Below are 20579 nucleotides of genomic sequence, written 5' to 3' on the forward strand. Positions count from 1 at the left end.
TATTTATTCATCAGGCTGCAGTGAAACATATAAATACTTGTGCTATTAAAATGAGTATCTATAAGATTGATAGGGAAAAGGAATGTTGAAATTTATAGTTTCTTTCAACTGTGTTTTGGCAAATGAGCAAATTCATGTTGCAATTATATCAAGAAAAATGCATGTCACTTGATACAAGAGTCTCACTAAATCATAATTTGCAGAAATTACTTCTATCCATATTTTCCTAGAAAAAAACTAGATTTAAATTTTGCATTTAGACATGCATCTGATTTTATTTTCCCTATATTCGTAAATTTAAAGTAATTAACTTAGAACTCTTTGTTATTTCTTGCTTTAAGATACTGTCTACCAGGTGGAATATAAGTAATTTCTAGATTGACAGTGTATGTGGGTGAAGGTATCTAGGTATCTTCCTATTTCTCATGACTCTTACAAATGTAAGGTCTCAAAGTTAAATCATTTTGTGTTTTAAATTCAGGCATGTGAAATTGTTGATATTTAAATCTCTTTTTAAAAAAAATCTCATATTCAAGTCATTTATATAATGGAAAGAGTGGTAACTATGGAGATTAATGACAGATTGTGTTTTATTTTTCCTTGTTCTAGAATTTTGACCAGTTGGTCAGTGTTCAGTTTAGAAAAAATAATGTACAGTGCTCAGTATCATAATTTAGGAGAATTTGAAAGCTGTTGAAAAATGAACTCCCAAAAGTTACATGGATTATTTACACAGTCACTATAAAAATATTGTTTTGCTTTGCTGCATGCTTTTTGGATGGCCCTTTTTGCTCTGAATGAAGCTCTGCATGACTAATTGCTGAAGCTGAAATAAAATGAAAGTCAAAGAGACAATATTTATCTGAGTACTTACCAAAATGTATATTTTGTTGGACACTTTTGAGAGGAGTTGAAAATTCTAGTATAAAAGTCCAAGATATCATTGAATTTATCTTCCACCAAAGGCTCCTCCTGATGTGCAAGGACTTCTTTTTTTTCCTAATCACTTGCTCTACAATCACTGAGTTCTCCAGGGATTTCAACCAGACTAAATGTGTCCTGAGAATAATAATACACATTGAAAATGCAGTAAATCCATAGAGATAGTTGTGACCAAGGAAATAAGTGAGCACTTGGACTCTATAGAATATCCTTTGAATAACACTAAGCAAATACCTTTTTAAACCAATTTGTGAAAGATAGGCTTCATTTTCTTCTAGCTCAAGTCTCCCTTTTCAAGAAACATCTCAAGTAAATCAATCCTTATGCAGGCATAAGTCTGGGTCCATTGGAGTCATCCTTACTTTTCTACTGTAAATGTGTACTTTAGTGTTGTAGTAGCCAACTGTGTGTCTCAGCACTTTTCCTTGAGGGTAATAAGATGCATTCAATATGTTTATCTATTTTGCTTGAGGAATGACAAAGGGTGCATGTATGTGCAAAAGTGTCAAAATAGAATTTGGATACATCTTCAAACTCCCCAACTAATTTTGCGTATGTTTATCTGAACAACATAGAGGATCCAATAGATGCACAACACTCCTGGATTTTAAAAAAAAAGTTTCTTTTGATTTTTTGGCAGAAGTATCCCAGTTTAGTACAAGGGCATAAGAAAAACCAGATTTGCAAGTTTTGGAGGTCAAAAGTGAATCATAAGACTATTCGTGCATGGATGATAAGGATGATCCATTATGGAAAAATATATACTTTCATAACAGGAAAATGATGTGGGTATGAGGATGAGGATGATAATTTTGATGTTGGCCATGTGATCAAAGTTCCTATGACAGTACAATACAGCAAGAATGGATTGACTGAGACACAGGAAATGCAGGCCTCCTTCAGATGACAAATAAAACAGCACTATGAGTACATATTTGATCAGTCAAAATATTGCAAAATATAATTTAACCAAATGGAATGATCCAATGTTAGAATAAGGTTTACAAATGCAGTAAAGTTCTTGGTAGGATTGAAACCTATTGGCCAGCCCTACCATTTGGTGCTATAAATGTAACAGACACAAGGCTACATGATGCTGTGAAACTTGTAAAGGCTGAAATGCAAGTCAAATGCTCTGTATGTTTCCACGTTAAAATGTGTTTATTTTGACACCTTATTAGCTGAACTGAAGCATTCATAAGTCTACTGATTTATCACAGATTATCACAGATTTCCCATAGATTGTAGAAATATAAAAGACTTACGGAAAAACGATGGGTCAAAATATGGCATAAAATTAATGTCCTGATTGATGCAATTACTTATTTCACCTTAGATATTTATCTTGGAATTCAACCATCAGGTCCTTATTTGTATAGTAATAAACCAAATGTTGTTGTGTACAGACTTGTTGTTTCCATCTCCCATACTAGTTAGATGTGACATTTGACAATTGGTCTGTTGGTTTCTAATTGATTTACATTTGTGGCAGAGCACAAGTTGACCAACACAGGAACCACATATGGGAAAAAAACCAGAAATTCCAAATGAAATGTTTCAATTTTAAAACAAAGATTTGTACAGTACAATCTTTGAATTTCAGTAAGGTATAACATTGGCCTCATATATGGCAAAGGAAAGCAAACTAGTACTGCTGATGTCAACATTTCACCATGGTGGAAATATTAATAGGGAAATCTCAACAAAACAGGAGCCTGAGATGGAAAGTTTCAACAAGAAAACGTAATGTGGAGAAATTAGCTTTGACGAGTTATGCAGCAAATATAATAGCACTCCAAAAAATGAAACATTGGCAATGATTGTATTATAAGTGATCTTAAACATGTGTTGCATAAATAGTTTGATGGTTTCTAAAGAAATTATATTTCTTGTGAAATCAGATGGTAGCAGACATAGACAACGCATGCCCCAATTCTGGCAACAGATTCTCAAATTTAGGATTATTTTATTTCAGGGATAATTATTTTTAAATCTTGAAATACCTTTAAACATTTTCAGTGTGGAGCATAGAATCTTTCTTATCTTTTTAAACCTGAGCTCAAGGAAGAATAGGAATGCTCACATCCTGTGTTATATAGGCTAGTGACTATGTTAAAGAAGCATTTATCATCTCAATGCTTCTCCCTTTCCCTATAAACTCAATATTTAATATAACTATGGAGCTAAATATTGAACTACGGAGGTCTGTCAGGCCATTCCAAGGGAGAAATTTCATCATTTAGGGGAAACTTAGACAAATACCAAGAGGGTAGAGACTAGTTCTTATCATTGCTTGACAACTGATGACTTATAAAACCAGGTATAAGTTTCTTTCTCCTCTTATCACACTATGAAAATTGTTAATTGAGAAAACTTGTCAAATAACTTGAACCTACTTGATACTTCACATCCTGTGAATTTATAATGCCTTTGACTTGAAGGGGAGACAGTAATTGGAAAGAGAGGAGAGGATCACACAATGCTGTAAGGCTGAGTTATAGGCTCCCATTCTAGAAGGCATGTAGTTCTGGTCAATAAAACAACAATGCCTCTGCCGATTCAAAAAGAGTACAGCTGTTGAAGAAGTAATCTGGGGCACTTGGGTCTAGGGAAACACAGGTGAGGGGAGAAGGGAGTGGAGACATAACAGGTACATATTTCATCTTTTTTTTCCCTTATATGAGGATAAGGGATCTTGGAAGTGATTATTTGTAAGTGAAGGTGTGAATAGAATCACTGACGTCTCTTGGGAGGCTGAGGAAGGAGGATCTAGAGTCTGAGGCTGGTGTAGACTACATAGTAAGTTCAAGATCTGCCTGAACAACATACCAAGTCTCAAAAAACCAGGTTAAAAAAAAAAACTTAAATAGTGGAGCCACAGAAATGATAAGTGACTAAAATATTGTACAAAAAATATAAAATAGTGGTACTAAATACTAAAAGTTGAATAAATTAAAATATATTATAGAATTGTTTTATGGGAGTCTTTGTAGGAAGGAAAAATGTTTTACAAATGGAGAATAATACTTATATTTAACACTTAACAACTTATAATGAAAATGCATTTACCAAAAAGGCATTTATTTTTTTAATTCTCTTGGCTATAGTGTGTAGCTTTGACTCTTAGACTTTCATGTATAGACTACACAGATATATGTAACACTTTGGACATTAGAGGAGATATATATTGACATTGTCAATATAAAGATAGGTTTTCATATGTGAGCTCTTCCACTTACTAGATACACAGAGAATGAGTTTTCTTTTTATGTATTCATAATGCACATAAACGCAGTGATAACTTCTGACTTCCAGGTGTTACTTTGTGCAGTAAACTTCACTTCCCACTGAGTCCTTTCCTTTTCCCTAGTAATCTGCATTCTAGTTTCAAGGCATCATTTTTTTCTTCAGACTCTAAATGAGAGAATACTTGCCACATTTATATTTCAGATTCTGTTTTTGTTCCCTTAGGCTGAATGTCTCTAGTTTCATCCATTTTTCCTGTAAATGGCATGATTTACACTCTATTTCTGGGTAAATTATGTTCCACTGTGTATATATGCTACATTTCTTTATCAGTTCCTAAGTTGAAGTGTACTTGGACCGTTTCCATAGCATTACTGGCTACTGATCTGTGAATGATGAAAGAGAAAAGTGAGAAAAAGAAAAGAAAAAATCAGGAAAAACACCACAATGTACAAATATTCACTGAAGCACGTGTATGCTGGACACAGTTTTGGAAAGAATTGGGATCAGGAACATGCCTGAAGTAAAAGGCCACAGTGCTTGTTAGGCTGCCACAAGGCAGCAATTGTCCAAGAAATTATCCTAGGAGAAGTGAAGAATAAAAGGGGTGGGAATGAGCTATGAATGTGTCTGAGCTGGGCTGCAAGTCTCAAGCACGTGCTCTCCTTGAATATCGCACATTACTCATAGATCATAAACTTAAACATTTTTTAAAATTCAAGAGACCAATAAAAATGCATTGACCTTCAGCCATCTGACTACTATTTGAGATCAGACCCTAGGATATTATACTGGTTACACTTACAGAGCACTCCTCTGACAGTTCACATTTGGGGTATAACAATGGTTAGTTGTTTCTGCAGAAGAAAGGAGAGAAAAAGTCTGTGTATGGACAGTTAAACTGTACATTTAAAGATTTTATTGTCCATTAAATAATTTGATTTATTTGAAACAATGAAAGAACAATGCTACCAGTTCTTGTGAATTGTCTCTGAGCAGGATTTAAAATTAACTAATTGGCTTTCTATTTTTATCTGGTATCCTGTCCTAGGCCTAGGCCCCTTGCCTGGCGATGGGAGCTCATTCCTAGTAAGTGAATCTCTGTGAATCACTGGTCCCGGATGAGGTCTGTAGTGGCCTGGGAGGCCAGAGACACTTCAAAGGGCAAGATAAGGCCATAGCTGAGGACACCTTAGTTTCAGCCATAATTAAGTAAATGAAGACTGCAGCTTCAGGAAACTCACTCTTATAAATATCATCCTGGAGATAAGACGGTGTTCCTAAATTGGCATAATTTACTACTTGGAGAAGTCTTTGAAGTGAATCCCAAGGTCCTGCTCATTTCTCATGCTTTCTGATATTTCCTACTTTTGCTTTGGACCTAACAAATATGGGCAGTCCAAAAAAGTCTTTGTCTTAACCCTCAGAGACTTGAACTCAACTAAAGGATTTTTACCTTCCCAGAGCCCTAAAATCATACCACTTGTCTCATTTTATAACACATAATTATATATTAATATATTTCTGCATATCTTATATATTTGAAATATACAACTCAATTTGATTTATTGAAATTTACAGGTATTTGACTATTTAATTTTATGAAGGTTAAAAATACCCATTGAAACAATCTCAAGATATAAATAATCTTTAAGCAACAAGCAAAATAGATACATAGATGGATTTTTATTTGATTGTTGTATAGTACATAGGTAAAATGTAAATAAACACATGGAATATTTATTTAGGTGCCAATACTTTGTTTTGGTTATGAAAATCACATGACAAAATACTACCTTATTTCAATTTTCAACTTACATGTCTTTATGTTTTATGTATGTTTAAAATGATTTCATTTACTATATGTATATATACATATAATATTATGTACTATATATATACAAGTGTGCATATATTATACATGGTATATTATTTTGCAAAATAGTAAGTTAAACTGTACTTGATTTCTTTTTCTTTTTGAAAATTATGTCTGTCTGAAGAATTCAATAACTATCCCCAACTTTGACTGATTGATGTATATCTTTTTTTAAAGACAATTTGATGTTTCATGTGGATAAATTAATTCAGCAGGATCTGCATAATCCTGGAGAATTTGAATAGTCATACATGTGTAACTTTATCAGGGATGTTTTTGAAAGGAAAGTGTCCCCCTAAAAGTAGGGCTCTTTGTGCAAATTTCACTTGTACTCTTATCTTTGTAACTGTTCTGAAATGAGAACTCACCATGTTTCACAGCTTGGCCTTGAACTTGTCATCCAACACCTCAGGCACCCAGTGGCTGAGATGACAGAGGTTTGTACCATGCCCAACTAATCTAACCTTTTTGGAACTGTGTATTTCATTCAGAATAGATTTTACTATGTGAAAACTGGTTTATGTAATATGTGAAACTGGATAAATAGGAGTTGCTTCTCAGTAAAATATTGTAGTGTGGTTATATTCATAACTTCTTACAATTAGCAGCAAAATTTTATGTGGTTTCATAAACTCAGGAAGATGAAGCCTGAAATTGTTTTGTTAATTCATAGACTTTACACAGGGAAGATTACTTTATGTACAACTAAATTTTTCCTGAAGCCATTAGGTCATTATTATACCTACTAAATATGTTCAATTTTTATAATTTCAATATAAGGCTTCATAAAATTATAATATTCACTATCTTTAAGTTGAATAATAGATCTAAAACTCATTTGAACTTTATCAAGTTTTCTGTTTTATCTTATTTTGTGCATGGTAATTTTGTTTGTAAAAATTGAAGTTTTAAATTGGAGAGACAGACAGACAGACTAACAGACACAAAGGCAAAGACAGAGACAAAGACAGAGATGAAGATAGAAAGGAAGGTGAAATAAAGCAAGGAAGAATGGAAGGAAGAATGGAAGGGAAGGAGGAAGGTAAGGGAATGTTGAACAATCAGTGTTTTTGCACTTGGATTAAAAATCACCAATATTTGATGAATGATCAGGAAAAAAGATACCCTGGAAAAAGGCTGGAAAGAAAACTTAAAAAGTAGAAGGAAATTGCAAAATATAATACTATAGTATTTGTCCTTCTAAAACCTGTACATTCATATAATTTACAGTTGTAGGTGTCACTCTGTGAGAAGACAACATTGATAGGGAAGCATTTTGATTACATTACTGAGAAGGTCTGTGCACCCGTGAATCAAAACGTCTAATCTTGAGAAATCACACTTTAAGAGTAAATTTTATGATTAAAAAAAAACATTGGTAGAGAGTTTATATTGGTGGAGAGTTTATATTTCTAATGTGGTATAGTAGAAGTCTCTTTTAGAAAACTGTTTTTGGTGAGTCTCCTCTTTTATAAACACTGTTTCAGGTACTCTAAAACTTCTGTTTGTTTCCCTGTTTGTACTGGTTTAAATTGTAAAATATCTGAAAATAGTTGCTGACAAGAAAAGACAATCTAGTTAGTAATGGAAGCATGAATGAAACTGTTAAAAATAAGGTTATAGTACAAATTGTATATGGTTTAGGAACTTTTTATAGCTATTCCTCACTTTCACATAATCTACTGGACTTGTGAAATGAATTCTAATAAGTGGTATTGATAATACAGAAATAGATGACATGCAACCCAAGTGCCATTGAGCTTCATTTATTCTTTAGTTACTTTAATAAATTTTCATAAATACACATTATAAATATACAGCTCAATTAATTTTGCTTAACGAAACTGTAGTCCCTATATTATATAACTGCTGTATGCATCCAGAAGTAGACATTATAAGCAGCTCATAATTCCTACTCAGTTTTTTTTTATTATCCTAAAAGCAGCACCAATCTTGACTTATTAGGTCATATTATGTTTTTCTGGTAATAAACTTCATGTAAATAGCTGACATCTCTTTCTCATCATTATCTGGTGAGAATCTTCCCTTTTGAATACAGTTATAGACTCTTCATAAATATGGTATTTCACTATTGTATTTTTTAACATTATGAGTAGATAGAAGGTGTTCTACATTTTCAATTATATCCAGACATGTAAAAATTGAAATAATTTTATAATACTAGAATATGTAGAAATGTGGAAGAAACGATCAAGATTACATGAGATCAGTGAGAAAATACCAGGATATGTCCCTGTTAACATCAAATTAACAGAATGTTTCAAACACTTGATAGTACCTATCTCTTGATTTGGAAGATAAGGATCAAGATTAGTAAAAATTCCTTTAAAACATCAATTTCCTGAAACCTTTCTCCCTATGGTCATTTGCAATTCCTGAAGTTCTTGTCAACAGATATACTGAAGCCCTTACTATCTCATCTTACCTTCATACATGCATTCATAATATATGTCATTAGGTTTTTAAAAAATTACTCTTTAGAAATCTCTAAGAAAAACTAATATCCACAAAGGTATGAGGATTTATATGACGAAGAAATCAAAAATTTTCTACCACATTAACATCAATTTCTTTTTCAGTATTCCACGTGGTTTGTTCATTACTTGCCTAATGCTTAGACACTACACTATTTATTACTTTCGAGTATCTTCAAATAATTCAAAGTGATTTACATTTACCAGAAGATAACTAAAGCTTTGCTATCACTTACCCATACAATTTTATAATCATAGCACATTAAGATAGATAACAAGTATTCTGAAAAAGAATCAATGAATGTAATTTTCCAGTGCTTCTCATTTTCTTCCTTCTCTGTATTTTACTTTATTATTTTATCAAGTATCTTAAATTGCAGAGATCGTGATTTTCTTAGCAATGAACTGGAGATAACAATATGCATTATCTAGATGAATGTTATGAGTTTTTAAGAAGATTTTATATTTCTATAACATGTGTAGATAATTACATGTTTGTTATTCCATGTACGAAACAGGTAAACATATATTATCTGTGTATTTCTTTCCATTTTTCATGTCATTTTCATTTGTTACACTGCACCGTTGCTTAATTTTTCAGATTTTCTATTCAAGTGATATTAACCTTATCTCCAAACTCTTAAAAATTTCACTTCTGGATCTGGGGATACAGCTCAGTTGCCTAAGTGCCTGCCTGTCTGGAAAGCACAAGGTCTTGAGTTCATTCTCTGGCACCAAAAAAATTCACTTTGTAGACCACATATTTTAAAAATACTGAAAATTAATATTCTTAAATTTTAAGGATTAGACATGATTTTGTCATGATCTAATATAAAGCCTTGTAAATACTTCACAATTATTCCACCATGCTTTGTAATTGTATGCAATAAAATTATAATACTTCATGATGATTTTTAATATTTTGGCATAAATATAATATGTTCTTATTGAATAGATATTGACTATCTTGAGTGTTGCTTTATATATTATCATTCAAACAAAAAGAATTAATTAATGGCATTATAATGATAATAGGCTAGTAAAAACCTATGCTGGTGAAAATTCATTGGCATTTTGTTTGTGATGACAGTGACTATAAAAGAAGGTAGCTAGTGAGGAGAGAATCACATAAAGATAATTTGAAATTGGCCAACTACTGATAAGCTGTCAAAGACAAGAATATTAGCAAAGCTGTATCACGCAGAACATTTTGTTGTAATTTAGTCTGTAACCTCCTTCAGGATCCTATTCTTAAGATTTTACTTATCGGGGCTGGGGATTTAGCTCAGCGGCATAAGCACCTGCCTTGCAAGCAGGCGGTCGTGAGTTCGATCCCCGGTACCAGCAAAAAAAAAAAAAAAAAAAAAAAAAAAAAGATCTTACTTATCACTCTGTATACAATGCATCTCAAATTGATGGACTACTTGCAGAAGAGCATATGAAAACATTACATTGTTCCTTTATCTTTAGGTGTAGCTGCAAAAAACCTGCTGCACAGGGACATCCAGACTGGATAAGCATGTAAATCAGGATGTTCTCACCCAACATCTCACTCCTCCTCCTTGTTGCTGGGGATCTCAGGTCTACAATCTCTTCACCTCTGGATTGGCTTTCCTTTTGTGCTGCATACATGATTGTACTCATAGGGAACTTCACTATACTATTTGTGATCAAGGCAGAGAGCAGCTTACATGTGCCCATGTTCTATTTCTTGGCAATGTTGGCTACCGTTGACTTAGGCCTCTCTACTACTATCATGCCTAAAATGCTTGGGATCTTCTGTATTAATCTCAGAGAGATTAGCTTTGGAGACTGTCTCACTCAGAAGCTCTCCATCCACAAATTCACACTCACCCTCTAACCTAAAATGAAACTCATAGACTGAAAGTCAAAGGATGGAAAACAATACTCTATGCAACAGGAACCCCTCCCCCAAAAAGCGGGAGTAGCTATTCTGTTTGCAGATGATGTGAACTTCAAACCAAGAGTGATCCAAAGCTATAAAGAAGGTCATTATTTACCAATTAGGGGAAAACTTCAAGAGGAAGAGATAACAGTCTTAAACATATATGCACCAAATTCCAGAGCACCCACCTATACAAAGCAAGTACTAACAGAAATGAAAAATCAAAGAAGCAATAACACAATTATAACAGGAGACCTTAACACACCATTGACACAAAAGGACATCAACCAGAGAGAAAAACAGAAAACAAATAACAGAACTTAATCACACATGTGAACAAAAGAACGTGATAGACTTATACAGAATGTTTCATGAAACAACATTAGAATATACATTCTTCTCAGCAGTACATGGGACATTCTCTAAAATAGACCAAATACTAGCCAACAGAACATATTTAAGTAAATTCAAAGGAATTGAAATTATTCCATGCATGTTATCAGATCATATCACCATGAAACTAGAAACTAATGATAAAATAATCTGAAAAAACAACACAAATGCGTGGAAATTGAATAATACACTCTTGAGCAATCAGTGGGTAACAGGAGAAATTCAAGGAGTTAAACAATATCTACAATCAAATGAAAATACAAATACAACTTACCGATCTGTGGGATGCAATGAAAGCAGTCCTTAGAGAAAACCTTGCTGCACTGAATTCCCACATCAGGAAAAGAGAATGAACACAAATAAACAACTTGAACTACACCTCAAACATCTAGAAAAAGAAGAGCAAGTCAAGCCCAAGGCCAAAAGCTGGATCAAGAAGGTGTAAAACTGCTGAATAACCCAATCTCTATTGATGAAGTTGAAAATGTAATTTAATCCTTACAAACAAAGAAGAGCCCAGGGCTAGACAGATTCACTATGGAATTCTACAAGAAATACAAAAAAGACAATGCTGATACTCCTCAAACTCTTCAATAAAATCGAGGGGAGCAATTCTTCCTGTCATTCCTGGAAGTAAATATTACTCTAGAAAAACCTGAGAAAGATCCAACTAAAAAAGAGAACTACAGGCCAATCTTCCAAATGAATACAGATGCAAAAATTCTCAATAAAATATTGGCAAACAGGATGCAGCAAATCATCAAGAAGATTGTACACCACAGTCAGCTGGGATTCATCTCCGGCATGCAAGGGAGGTCAAACATAAGAAAATCAATAATGTAAACCACCATAACAATAGAGCCAAAAGTAAGAATCACATGGTCATTTCTCTACATGCAGAAAAAGCTTTTGATAAGGTTCTACACCCACTATAAGAAACTTACAGAAAATTGGAATAAATTTCTTTACCTCAATATAATAAAGGCCATCTATGACAAACCAACAGCATATTAAATAGCCAAAAACTGAAAGCCTTTTCCTTAAAATCAAGCAGAAGACAAAGATATCCCTTATCACTGCTCCTATTCAACATAGTACTGTAAATCCTAGCCAGAGCAATTAGAAAAGAGAAATAAAAGGAGAAAAGATAGGAAAAGAGGAAGTTAAATTATCATTATCTGCAGAAAACATGATATTCTACACAGAAGTCCCCCAATAATCCACTGAAAGACTCCAAATTATAATAAATAAATTCAGAAATGTAGCTGGATACAAATACCATACTCAAAAAATCAGTAGAATTCCTATACACTAACAACAAAATCATTGAGAGAGAATTAAGAGATGCCAAACCCTTCACAATAGCATCCAATAAATGAACTACTTAGGAATTAACCCCACAAAAGAAGTAAAAGATCTATATAGATAAAATTATAATATCCTAAAAAAAGAAATCGAATAGGATCTCAGAAAAAGGAAAAACACACCTTGTTCATGGATAAAAAGAATAAATATTGTGAAAATGAGCATTTTTCCAAAACCGTTATACAGATTCAATGCAATCCCAATGAAAAAAAACTTCAACATACTTCATAGATCTAGAGAAACGACTCATAAAATTCATCTGGAACCAGAAGAGACCCAGAATAGCAAAGGCAATTCTAATCAGGAAAGACAAGGCAGGAGGCACCACAATCTCTGACTTGAAGTTGTACTACAAAGCTACTGTAATAAAATCAACGTAGTACTGGAATAAAAACAGATATGAAGATCAGTGGAATAGATTAGAAGATACAGCCACAACTGGAACACATTCAACCACCTTATCTTTGATAAAGGGGCCAAACGTGTTCACTGGAAGAATGATAGTCTGTTTAATAAATGTGCTGGAAAAACTAGCTCTGCATATGCCAAAAACTAAAATTAGACCCATACCTATCACTATGTACTAAACTAAAATCTAATTGGATCAAGGATCTGAATATTAAAACAGAAACACTAAATCTCTTGGAAGACAAATTAGGTAAAAATCTTGAAGACACAGGAGTAGGTAGAGAATTCATGAACAGAAATCAAACGGCATGGGAAATAATTCCCAGAATCAGTAACTGGGAACACATTTTATTAAAAAGTTTCTTCATGTCAAAATAAATCTCCAGCATAGTGAAAAGAAAACCCACAAAATGGGAAAGTATCTTAGTGAACTGTCCCTCAGACAAATGACTTCTGTATGAAACATATAAAACATTAAAAAAAATCAGACCCCCAAAATTCAAAGACTCAATCCAAAAATGGGTGTCCAAGATGAATGAATACAGAGTTCTCAGATGAAGAAATACAAATGGCAAATAAATATGAAAAAATGTTCAGCATCATTAGACATTAGAGAAACACAAATTAAAACCACACTGAGATTCCACTTCAGTCCAGAAAGAATAGCCAGGATCAAGAAAACTACCAACAAAAAATGCTGGCAAGTCTGTGGGGAAAAGGGAACTCTCCTGTACTGCTGGTGGCAGTGTGGACTGGTTTAATCACTGTGGAGGTCAGTCTGGAGATTCCTCACAAAACTAGGATTGGAAGTCCTATTTGTTCCAGCTATTCCACTTCTAGGCATATTCCCAGAAGAACTGAAAACATCATACCACAGTGATATATGTACACCCATGTTTATAGCAACACGATTTGTAATAGTATGATCTTGGAAACAACCTAAGTGCCCATCAGCTGAAGACTAGATCAAAAAGTTGTGGTATTTTTTTACAATGGAGTACTACTCAGGCATAAAGAAGGACCACTTTGAGATTTAAAAAATTGTATTTAAAGAGAAAAAAAAGCAGAAAAAGAGTACAAGTAATACCAAATTTCAGAAAAATAAACACTAAGTAATCACTAGTTAACAGATTACATATTATCATCTTAGAAATAGTTGTTCAAGTTACAAAATTAAAGCATACAAATTGGATATTCAAACAATGAGACTGCAAACAGTTCAATGATCCAACAAAAACTTAGTAATATGGTACTCTATCTTACACACTTAAATATACGTGCAGTTAGATCCTTTAGAACACTATGTTTTCCTCTCTGTTTTACAATAACAATTACACATTTGGGTTTTATTACTCCCACAGTTCTTATTACTTTTTTTAAAGAGGATAAAACCAAATGTGACAAAACAAAACAGAGTCAGTCAAAACAACAATAGACATAGTACATGATGTAAAATCAGAATACAAGGTTATCAACAGTGGTTATGATAATGCCTCTTGCTACCTTAAAAAGAATTGCCAAATCATCAGGTATAATACAATTGAACAAAAACAATACAGAACAAAACCAATAAAACCTAAACATTGGAGACATTACAGGACTTCAAAAGAAGATAATAGTCAAACCAGAATGGGCATCCTAGTGAATCATATTGTCTTCAAATTAGTTTCCTATACACTCAAACTCAATACTATCAAATAAAATAGAATAGAGTAAAATCAGTCAAAACAAGATGGTGAGAGCAATACAGAGCTTCAAATCAAGTGAATAGGAAATCAAAATGGTTACTATAATATATCCTGCTATTTTCCCCTTAATTAAAAAAACGAAAAAAATATTAAAATTAAAAAATATAAAAAGATTGATATAAAAGTGGACATAATAACAACATACAGTTCATAACAGAACAATTTAAGCAACACAGTGTTTCACCACAAGATAACCCCAAATAAAAGTAGTTATCATAGTGTCTCTTTCCTTGAAATATTTTTTTTTGTCTTTTTCATTTTTTTATCAGTACCAGGAATCGAATTGACGACCGCACACTTGCAAGGCAGGTGCTTATGCCACTGAGCTGAATCTCCAGCCCCCTTTCCTTGAAATATTTGAAAATAACTTCATATAGTATAGCATCAAACATATCAAGACAGTGTAAAACCATTCAAGACAATGAAAGTATTACAGGGTATTTAGAACCAACTAACAAAATGAAAAATGCTTTCTATATTATCTCCTTGTCTATAAAAATTTTTGTTTATTCTATCACATATAGTAAAATCCAATAACATACCACATGATAAAACTGATAGAGACAGAAGAACAAAAGCTTGATGGAACTTCAAAACAAGATGATATTAAATCAGCACTAGCTATTAAGATGCCTTGTTTTCTTCAAAACAGCTGTTCATATTATCACACGTAATAAAATCAAGCAAAACAGAATAAAACCATTCCAACAAATGAATGAAAATTTTATCAGGCTTCAAAGCAATATAATGGGAATCATGATTATCATAAAATCTTATGTACTCTTACCATTTCTTACACTAGGGAAACTATTCGATACTTATACATGTGAGTTTGATTTATTTCACTTATGAGTATGGTCTCAAACTGCACCAATTTATTTATAAATATCTCAAAAATAAATGGATGCAATCTCCCTTGCTTTGTTGTTCTTTGTGAAAATCATCCCTTTCTTTAGAAATCCTTAGTTGTCTCAAACTTTCATTGACTGAAGTATGTCTTTCTTCACACTTTGATGTTCAGTATAGATAAGTTAATTTAGGAAGAGCTGTGTATTCCTGGAGATTTCTCATGATGATAGACATGTAACTTTATCAGGTATGATTTTGAGAGGAGAGTGTCTCCCTAAAAGTAAGAGTTTGTGTGAATATTTTACATTTACGTTACCTTTGTAACTCTGTTTTGAAATGAGGGCTTACTATTTGTCTCAGGATGGCCTTCGACTTGTCATCCAATATCTCATGTCCCCAGTGGTGCGGATGACAGATGTGTGCTACCACTCCCAACTAGCCTAGCCATTTTAGAACTGCAATTTAATTCACAATGGATTTTACTATATGAAGAGTGTTTTATGTAACATGCAAAACGATAAGCAGCATGTATTTCTCAACAAAATGGTGTAGTGTGGGTATGTTTTATATCTCTGGCAATCATTAACAAAATTTTATGTTGAGGAAAATTGAGCCTGACATTGCTTTATTTATTTATACACTTTTCACAGAAAAACTATGTGCAACTAAAATTTGCTTGTAACAATTCAGCCATTATTTTATCTACTAAATATGTTCGATTTTTAAAACTGTAATATAAACTTGCATAATGTTAAGTATTCACTATCTTTAAGTTAGATAATAACTCCAAAATTCTTATATTTTGCTCAGTTTTGTTATTTTCTCTGATTTGGGGCATGGCAATTTTCTTTGCAACAAGTGAAGTTTTATATTAGAGACAGAAAGAGACAGAAACAGAGACAGAGACAGAGACAGAGACAGAGACAGAGACAGAGACAGAGACAGAGACAGAGACCCAGACAGGAAGAAAGAAAGCCAGGGAGGGAAGGAAGGAGGCAAAGAGGGAAGGGTGGAAGCTGGAAGGCGAAAAGTCTGCCTTTAGGTCTTTGGGTAAAAATCATCACTATTTAAGGAGTTATCAGAGAAAAATGCGTTGCAATAAGGCTGAAAAATGCAAGATATAGGAGGACATTACAAAATATGTTACTGTAGAATTCATCTTCTATGGCCTATATAATAGTACAATTCTTCAGTTACAGATGCATGTGTGTGTTGCCCCTGGATGGAGACAGACCTCAGCCAACTGCAACCTGGAAAATAAGAAGTACTCCCTACTATGATGCCATATGTGACAGGCTTATCCAGAGAAACGCAGGCTGTGATGATTGCTATGAAGGTGAAATACTATTGGATGCCTGTAGTGCTTTGGTGTCCCACTAACAATGCATATCTGGGGCCGGTGGTCTGATTGCAGTTTCAGAGGACCGCTGCAGGCAGTGTGGCATCTAAAGGGGATCTCCTTCTGAGGGTTGCAGTCATTATTGACACCTTATGGTTTTGTTTTGAGGTACTGTATCAGCTCCATTGTTTTGTTGGGTTGAGTTTTATTTTCCTTTGTTTTGTTTATGTCAAATCTGATGGTAGGAGCAGCTGTTTCAAAGATACCAAGGTATATTATGGTAGCAATTTTGAGTTTACGACAGATTTTTTTTTTTTGAAATTCTTTATTGCATTCATTATTCTGTTTTACTGTTCCCATTCTAGTCTATTGTTAGATTTTTACTATGTTCAAAGTTATCTACAGCTAATTTGAGTCATCAAAAGGCATTATGGTAATTATTGTTAATTTTGTAACGTTCTGAAGTTCTGTATCACTTAAACTGTTTTGTTTTAATTGGTAATATCATGTTTTATCTTCTTTAAAGTAAAAAAAAAAAAAAAAAAAAAAAAAAAAAGATTTCCCTTACCACTCTCTATATAATGCATCCCAAACTGATGAAATCACTTGCAGAAGAGTACATGCAAAAAGTTACAATGTTCCTTTGTCTTTAGTTTTAGTTACAGAAAAGTGCACAGGGTCCTTCAGACTAGACAAGCATGCATTTCTGAAGACCGTGAGCTGACGCATTATGAATCAAGATGTTCTCACCCAGTGATATTCCATCTCACCCCTCTTCCTTCTTGTTGCTGGGGATCCCTGGTCTACAATCTCTTCACCTCTTGTTTGGCTTTCCCTTTTGTGCTGTATACATGATTGCACTCATAGGGAACTTCACTATCCTGTATCAAGGCTGAGAGCAGCTTACATCAGCCCATTTCTTGGCCATATTGGCTATTTTTGACTTGGGCCTCTCTGCTGCTACCATCCCTAAAATGCTTGGAATCTTCTTGATTAATCTCAAAGAGATCAACTTTGGAGACTGTCTCACTCAGATGTTCTTCATCCACAAATTCACCCTCATGGAATCTGCTGTCCTCTTGGCAATGGCTTATGACTGCTCTGTGGCCATCTGCAACCCACTCCGCTATAGCATCATTCTGACCAACACGGTTGTTGCTGTGATTGGTCTTGGTGCATTAGAGAGGGCAATCCTTTTTGTCACTCCACTTGTATTTCTGATTTGGCGGTTGCCCTTCTGTGGGAATCATGTCATTCCCCACACCTACTGTGAGCACGTGGGCCTTGCCCGCCTGTCTTGTGCCAGTATCAGGATTAATATTATCCATGGTCTATGTGCCATATGTAATCTTGTGTTTGACATCATAACCATTGCCCTTTCATACATACAGATTCTCCGAATTGTTTTTTACCTCCCTTCTCAGGAAGCCCGTGTCAAGTCCCTCAGCACATGTGGGTCTCATGTGTGTGTCATCCTTGCCTTCTACATACCAGCTCTCTTTCCATTCATGACTCATCGCTTTGGCAGAAATGTCCCACACTACATCCACATAATGCTGGCTAATCTTTATGTTGTAGTGCCACCAATGCACAATCCTGTCATATATGGAGTCAAAACCAAAAAAATCTATGATTGTGTGAAGAGAATATTGCTGCAGAGACAAACCATGGAAAAGGAATAGCACCTTATACATACAGGGCTCCATAGGCAATTGTATGAAAAGTCAACCTGAGTAATGCATTTTATGATAATTACTTTCCAGTGTGTAAATTTATTTGCTCTCCTGCAGTATTAAAGAACACATACTCTCCAACTGCTTTTCAGATCACTGCTTAACCTCTGTTTCTGGATTCTCGTTCTGTGCACTCAGTCTCCTTATGGTTTTATTTTATTAGGTTATTAAATTTTCTCTGTCATTTGTAATATCTGATTCATATTTTTAAATCAGATTTTAATATATACATTGTAATAATAATCAATGTGTCTTTGTCTTTCTTCTCTCAATATTTTTAAGTACTATTCTATATAATTGTTAGGGAAAAATCATTTCATAATTTAGGGCTCGTGATTAGGCTTCTCTGAGACTTGCTTCTTTGCCTTGAGCCCTGGCTATGGTAGAGGACACACAATTTCATGTGCCTCTTGTCACAATTGAGGCCTCAAAGATTCTGTGACGCTGTGATGCCCTAAAGTAAAATTGCTTCCACTCAAGACATATAGGTTTCTTGAGAACCCAGTAGAAATAAATAGGTTTCACTTTGGGAAAAGGAAAAACTGTTTTTTAAGCTGCAGTCTCTCTGCACTGTCTTCATCAACATAAAGATCCTCATTAGTGAAGTCCATTGCTGCTCTCTGAGTCATTGGAAAATTCCTCTGATGATTGTTTATACCCCCAAAATAGTGGTTAGCTCAGAGTGGCTTTGTTTCTGACTATCCTGAGCCAATGACCTCCTAGTCCCCTGTCAAGCATTACTAAATTTGTCACTGTTTCTTATTTCATCCTTTCTTGGTATCCCTTATACAGACTGTAATTATATATTTCTGAATATCTATTTTCATATTTACACAATGCTCAGACTAAAGTTGTGACTACTTCATTATCTCTAACTTTGTGTGACTGAGTTGAAAACTGCTCAGCAAACTTAAACTCAGAAATATCGTTTTTATTTTTATGTGCTTATATTATTAGGGTGCACATGCACTTCAGTTTTTAAATCATACGTTTTCTATTTATAAAAATTTGGAAACTTTAAGGTAAATCCACTACTAAATACATGCACACAACACAATTCTTGTCTTTTTCTTTTTTATTCAATTTATTTTCTTTTATGTACTATCATATTTAAATTGAGTGTGGGTCTTTTAGAACAGTAATTTTCTCTTTGGATTTTATTGCTTTTATTTCCATATGACTCATTTATTTTATTTTATACCTATATTTATAGTTACTTTAGTCATTACCTTCCAAGTGTCTATGCAACTTGAAAAATTCTAAAATAAATTATTTTTTATTTAAATTTGCTCAAATCAACTTTACAATAATGTTAGCTTACTGATCAGTTTCTGACATACATACTATTATTGATAAAAATTTACTACTCCTAATATACCTTAAATGACTCTTATATGTTTATTGATTTGCATAGTCATATATTCATTTATGCATTTATCTCATTGCTACTCTGGATTCAATTATTAAGTAACACAAACAAATTATCAAATATTTTATATTACTTTTGTTATTCATTCCTTTCATCATCACAATTGATCAGTAATAATTTTACTCACTTGTGAATAATAAGCTTACATATTTCTTTTGATATTTTATTTGTGGTGAACTCTCTCAGGGTTTAATTTCACTTAAATTTTATTTTATGGTTCACTTGAGATTATAAAATTCTAAATCAATTTTTCATTCCTTTTCAGGCTTTTGGGAATCATTTTGCCTGCCAATTTGTCAATGTAAATCTTACTTTAAAAATTGGGCCAGGGTGTTAGCTCAGTGTATAATCATCTACCTGGCAAGCATGAGGTAGTAAATTTGATCCCTCATACCAAAAAAATAAAATAAAATAAAATAAAAATAATATATTTATTTCTATTTATGATTTTCTCTTTTTATAGCTTTGCTTAAATTTTTCATATATGAATCTTTAACTTGATTTATTTCATTAATTTTGTGAGTTTTTCATAATTTAATTATCAACTGTATTACCTGTTTGATTCTTTATGCTTGTTCTCATTTAATCTCCAACTTCATTTGCACATTTTTTCACTGTATCTTGTTACTTTTACCGGTAATTCTCATACTTAAAATTCCCAGACTTCTTTTCTCTGAAGATTTTTATTTTAGCCATCATATTCGATTTTTCTTCCATATTTCACTTTTCTTAAGTCCTTCTGCTTTTATTTTAGGACATTTCATTTTACTCATAGTTTCTAATACACCTTTTACCTTTTTCCTATAATGTTCAGATATCGGCAAATAATTTCATTTACCTTAACGATTCC

At 33.4% G+C, this 20579-nt stretch overlaps 1 pseudogene; it reads left to right on the forward strand.

Annotated features, from left to right (window-relative positions):
• Positions 1–17307: 17307 nt before the first annotated feature.
• On the forward strand, positions 17308–18249 carry LOC134477494 (olfactory receptor 52E2-like; annotated as a pseudogene).
• The last annotated feature ends 2330 nt before the right edge of the window (positions 18250–20579 follow it).

Source organism: Cavia porcellus, unplaced genomic scaffold (genome assembly GCF_034190915.1).
Source record: "Cavia porcellus strain 051 isolate PalLab524CR breed Dunkin Hartley unplaced genomic scaffold, mCavPor4.1 scaffold_9, whole genome shotgun sequence".
NCBI classification, from domain to species: Eukaryota; Metazoa; Chordata; class Mammalia; order Rodentia; family Caviidae; genus Cavia; species Cavia porcellus.